Source organism: Erpetoichthys calabaricus, chromosome 18 (genome assembly GCF_900747795.2).
Source record: "Erpetoichthys calabaricus chromosome 18, fErpCal1.3, whole genome shotgun sequence".
Lineage (NCBI taxonomy): Eukaryota > Metazoa > Chordata > Cladistia > Polypteriformes > Polypteridae > Erpetoichthys > Erpetoichthys calabaricus.
The window spans coordinates 20,528,702-20,535,031 of NC_041411.2; positions in this window are offsets into that span (position 1 = coordinate 20,528,702).

The window sequence follows — 6,330 nt, forward strand, 5'->3', positions numbered from 1 at the left end:
GGCTGGATAACCCCATGAATGAATGTCTAGAAGGCTGTCTATTCCTCTGTTCACCAAATGTACTAGACAGGCATTCTGGCCGTTTGTTAATCACAGTTAAGGAAATGAACAGCACTGACACAAGTACTATTTTGTGTGAAATTTATCCAAAGGAAAATGTGATGGAATTTGTTAACTACTGTTAACCTGAATACAAGCCTGAATACCTACTACACAAACAGAGTACATACGTCCTGGTAAAGTTAACTCATTTTATGAAAAGAATGTAATTTAACTTAAAAACAATAAACACAATGTCTATAAATATGTCTTGTGATGTTATTATGAAATCTGTTTTACAGAGAGAATGCTACATTTCCCAAATGATTGTACCTCAAAACAGTAGCAAGACAACCAACTTCAAAAGTATACTAATGTTTTACAATAAAAATAATACTGCTGAGGCACAGTTAAAGTGGGTAGCATGGCCACGTGTCTTTATGGTTTTCCCCCACATGCCAAAAAACTCACAATTGGTCCCATTTAAGTGCAAGTTGGAATATGTGTAAGTGACCCTGTGTCCACGACACATTTCTGCCATGTACCTGCTACTGCTGCTTACTGAGTGGGTCTGAGAATGTTGTTACTACTATTATGAACGGGGCATGGCTGACCTGACAAAAAAAGATTCAAAAACACTGAATTTGAATAAGTGGCCTTATTCAGGGTCTGCATATGCAATGTAATGATTTACTTCATGAGGTAGAAGTACATAATAAAACAAGATTTGCATCAGATATTTAAAATATATAAAATGTGTGCTTCAATTTAAAATTCTTAAAGTTTAAATATTCTCAACTGTAATAAAACATTACTTTTCCCCTCAGCTAGAGATCCATAGAGGGCTATTTCTCCACTGAAGTATAAAATATTTGTAATCACTGACTTTAAAATAGTCTAAAACAACACCCCAGTTGCTAATTTTGGAATTTGTTATTTTTAACCTTCTAGGAGTGTCTCTTTAAACAGCTGTGACATCTCTGGGTCCACGGTTCTTGAGGCTGATCCTCCAATTAGCTGTGAACTACCCAATCTCACTGAGATTGCAGAGATGGTGAGCCAGTTGAGGCTGCAGGGATCTGTGGTATCTGGGGTGAACTTCTCCTGGCTGGTGGTAAGGCTGTTGTCCTGGCATTGCAAGCAATCTTTGCTTCCATTTGGGAGATGGGTATCATCCCAACTGACTGGGAAATGGGGCTTGTTGTCTCTATCTGACCGCATCCTGACACTGAGGGTTCTCATTGAGTGCAAACATGAATATCAGAGTTTCTTTGTAGACTTTGTTGATTTTTGGAAAGCATTCGACTCAACTGATCGAGCTGCGCTGTGGGACATCCTGAGACTTGTGGGATCCCTCCTGAAGTTTCTGGATATAATGGTCAGCCTGTACACTGGTACTATGAGTGTTGTGCAGAGTGGAGATAGAGTCTCTGCGTTTTTCCCATTTGATTCTGGGGTTCATCAGAGGTGTGTTCTGTTTCTACTCTGTTCAGCGCATGTACGGACAGGGTGTTGGCCAGGGTAATTGGGTCCAGCGGCTGTGGGGCATCCGTTGGCAAAGAAAGATTCACTGATCTTGACTTTGCCGACAATCCTGTAATCTTTGTGGTGTTAATAGAGGCTCTGATCAGGGCTCTCGAGACACTGAGTGAGGAGTCTGAGTGTCTGGGCTTGTGAATGTCCTGGATAAAAACCAAGTTCCAGGCCTCTCGGCACAGCCATCAGCAGTGCATCTGTCTACGGAGAGAGTGTTGACCACATTGAGAGGTTTACTTACCTTGGCAGTGACATTCATGTCTCAGATGACTCTTCCTATGAAATCTGTAGATGGATTGAGGGAGCATGGGGAAGCCATGAGGTCGCTGGGAAGGGGTGTGTGATTTCTCTACAAAAGGACAAAGGCACAAGTCTTTAGAGTCCTGGTGCTTCCTGTCTTGCTATATGGCTGTGAGACATGGACACCATCCAGTGACCTGAGACGAAGACTGGACTCCTTTGGTACTGTGTTCTCTTTGGAGAATCCTTGGGTACTGCTGGTTTTACTTTGTGCTCCGAATGAGGCACATTACCTGCATTGTGAGGGAGCGTCAGTTACAGCACTACGGCCATGTGGTGCGATTACCAGAGGGTGATACAACTTGCAAGATACTCACAGCTGAGCGGCTGGAGCAGGCCAAGGGGTTGCCCACATAACGACTGGGCAGATAGATGGCCATTTCCAGAGGGTGGGGCTGGACTGTGTGTCTGCCTGGGGGGGTTGTCAACGGGGATCCTGATCTGTTCCGTCACGTGGTGGGTATGGCAACACAATGTACCAGTTCATGATGTCCAACCTGACCTGGAGTGGTTCTTAGAAGGCTTGGACCACCAGTAAAGACTCGAATATCAAAATTATATTCGTGATCAGCAACTTTGAAATAGCATAGCATGACACTCCACTTGCCCATATCACCAATCCCCATTTTGTCCAAGTTTTGTGAAAAAGAATCACTTTGACCACTTCATTGTCATATATAATTTCAAGTACATTTTATTTTTGTTAAACGGTGTAATTTTCTGCACAAACTATGGTTCAAAAATGGCCTAAAAATGAGTGTGTTTGTGTATAGAGAGGGAAAAATGGGGGAAACCCCAAAATACTTGAGGTCATATAAGATGAATCAATCATATGTGGGGTTTGTCTCATACCACCGAGTCAGGAGGTGATAGACAGAAAAAACTGAAGTGATTTAAAGGGGTTCAGAGGGAATTCTTATAGACACAATAGAAGTTGTGGAATACAACTTTCCCTAACATTGGCCTCAACCCACTGTTTCTACACCAGTCTTTAGTTTTAATAGAAAGTTTGTTTGGTAACCTAAAGGTGGCAGGAGGAAAATCTTGACCAGTAAATCAGTAAATGGCAGAAATACTTAAACTACACATTGTCCCACAGTGTTCAAATGCAAGTGACTTGCACCAAAAACATGCATAAAAGGGGTTTCACATGAACAATCCCCCTTTTTTATCTCAGCAGAAAATGATTACACTGCCACAGTGCACATCAACACCTAAAATTTATGCAGTTTTCAAGAAAAAAAAGTGAATAAATCTAACTCAACACACACCTTTCATTTTGAATACAAACTAAAACAAACCATCTCATCTTTAATTGCACATTAAACCAGAGGATTTGTTCTTTACAGTTCATCTCCATGTTACCAGGGGACACTCCCTAATAATGTAAAACCAATTTGGAGCAGAATTTGATTACTCACCAAAAAAGCAGAAGTAAAACTTTTCAATTAGGGGTTCCAATTAAAGGAGTGAAACCAACTATCAATTACAAAACTTGTGAGAACAAAATTCAGTACCAACATATATGGATGTAATGTTTTACTTAGCAAGAGCAGTCATGTAAAGTAAAAAGGTTAAAAAAAAAAAAAAAACACTTAAAAACAAAAAAATAAATTACCCTTTATGTACAAAGTACTTGGAAAGATAGAGTACTACTAAGTAATAGTTCAACTGCATAAAATTAACGGAATTGAATTTTGAAGCCCTGACCACAAATCTGAATAAAAAAATAATTTTCCAAAAATGTTTATTCCAATATAGGGAGATTATATATATATATATATATATATATATATATAATTTGCCAGAGCCTATTAAGGTAAAAGTAGATGCAGGATAAGAACCCAAACCTGCACAAATGTACACATTCATTCTCATAATTTAGACTCAGGCAGGCAAATGTGTATTGTTTGTATGATTTTTTTAAGAAACCTACACAAACATGAGCAAAACAAGTAAATACCATACAGATAATGGGTTATGAATCGAAAGTACTGGCACTTAAGGACAGCAGTGCTAACAACTGTGTCATCATGCTGTCTGCAAATCTATGTAACGCACAGGCAACTAAAACCAGAAAAAAAAAGTTTCCATAGATCGTTTGTGTCTAAATAAATCTGTGTTTATTTCTTTATTTTTACTCTAAAATGTTGTGAAAATAAAGCAGAGTCAGTCACAAAATTTCCCCCAAATGCAAATTCAGCATTTCAATGATCGATTGAACATCTTCCAATTTTTTTTTTTTTTTTTTTAATATGCACCAGTCTTGCTCCCCCAAAAAGGCATTTTCCAAAAACTTAATAAAATACATGTTGCACCTTAGTCGTTCAGCCTTTTGAACACATTCTTAAGTGCTAATTGCCTCTCTGTACAGTTTAAGTTAAATGCCCCACATATTGCATATAGGTGACGCCAAGGACCAGTATTTATACAACATATTAAATTTATGTGGCAAGTAACCTCAAGACAAAAGTGTCAATATTTGCTTTATTGAAAGGTGGACTTCAAGCAGCTATTTTCAGTTGCTCTCTTCGAAGAAAGACTATTTAATGGCCACATAATGAAATGAATGCAATTACATCTAAAGTTTCAAGCCAGACTTCTTGCATCTCTTTTGCAGGGGGGTAGTGTTAGCTGTTACACTTCCCATATTGTCTATTGATCTTTGATCCCAGTGTCGCCTGTATAAGATAAACTTTCTAGAAGCCTTAAAAAAAGACATACAAATGTTTGTCTATAAAGTGTATAAAAAAAAAAAAAAAAGCCTCATTATATAAGTGAAGCTTTTTGCTCCTTAAAACAATATCCATCATTATTGTGTAGTATGTGCTATTTATCCCCAAAATATAATGAATCTATTACGTAGTAAAACATAAAACAAAATGTATTGTTATTGTGTGGTTCCAATCAATAATAAATTGATTATGTAGTAAGAGTTTCTCCCTTATACATTCCTTTTAGTTGTCTACTCTGGAAGTATTTAATGTAAAAAGCTCTATACAATTTTATACAGTGGATGTCTTATAAAATATTACTGTATCCAGTTTAATATTTGTAAGTGCTCTTTGGAATGTTTTAACGCTTTCTTAGAAACCCTGAAAGTAGCACCCAAAACATTTAAAACGAGAATTTTTATATTATTTCTCAGCAACTCTCTTTACCTGTAAATCTAACGTGGCACACACATCAACATCTAAAATGTGGTGTGTAATTGTGATGGTAGTATTCAAGCAAGGCCAGATATGCCCTGTGTCAAGTCACCTTACACACCTAGGAATCTGTGCTGTCCTGCCAGAAGTACTCGGCACAATGGGACCTTCATGCTTCTATATAAAAATTACAGCAATTTCTTCATATCCATTTTAAAACATGACAATAATGTTCAAAGTAATATTAAAGTCACTCAATACACTTTGTCCAAAATTATTCACAGGGATGGTACACCTAACTGGCATTTAAGTGCTGCAGAGAAATAGCTAAATAATTTTAACAGACAAATGTAAATTAGCTAAGAGCCAAGCCTTTTAGTGATATGTAAATCAAATCTTTTCTGCGCTAAATAAAAATTCTTTACATTTATATAGCACTTTTCTCACTACTCAAAGCACTTCCACGCAGGAAGGACCTGGGACGCGACTCCATGATATCCTTACTGCAAGGTGGCGGCAGTGCTACCACTGCGCCACCTGCTTGGATTAAATCACTATCCAGCATCGAACTATGGCCAGATCCAAGTCTGAAAGGAAAACAGAATTTGAGTCTTTACACTACAATATTCAACTGTGGAGAGATATACTGAAAGGAAAACTGATGAGAGATGGTAGCTAAAAATATCTGTAGGTACTTAGAAACTGTTAAATGTGTCTTTAACAACGTGTCTGCTTCCAAATCAAAATGACCAATTTATAGCTATCTTGTAGAGCACATTTCAACTAATTCAAATAAGATTGTATTTGCTGATCACCAAATCAAGTGCTCTGCACTTCTATATAGGTGATATTGTAAGCTCTTTATTTTGATGAAGTTGTGCAAGCTGCACAAATTCAGAGAGATGGCTTGAATTACCCTAAAACACAACGGGGTCTCATTTCCACTAATTTATACTCAAATCAGGCCAAGGCAAGAATATTAAACATATACAAGACTATCATCATGTAAGACTGGTAAATATGCTAAAAGACAGCATAGTTGTAAAGGCTTCAAGAAAGAGAGTAAGTGAAGTGAACACATAATTGTAGGGAAAAGCTAATTAACAAAATAGGTTAAAGCAAAATTAAATGATTTATCACTATTCTGTAACTTTGCCTATCAAGCTTGAATTTTAAATGGTTATGAACTAAGCTCTTAAAGGACAATCAAACAAGTATTGAGAGAAATGTCTTTTTTCTTGCAGGATTATTTTAATGATTAATTAAAAAATCTTTTATAAATAGAATCTAAGCAAAATTTTCAACA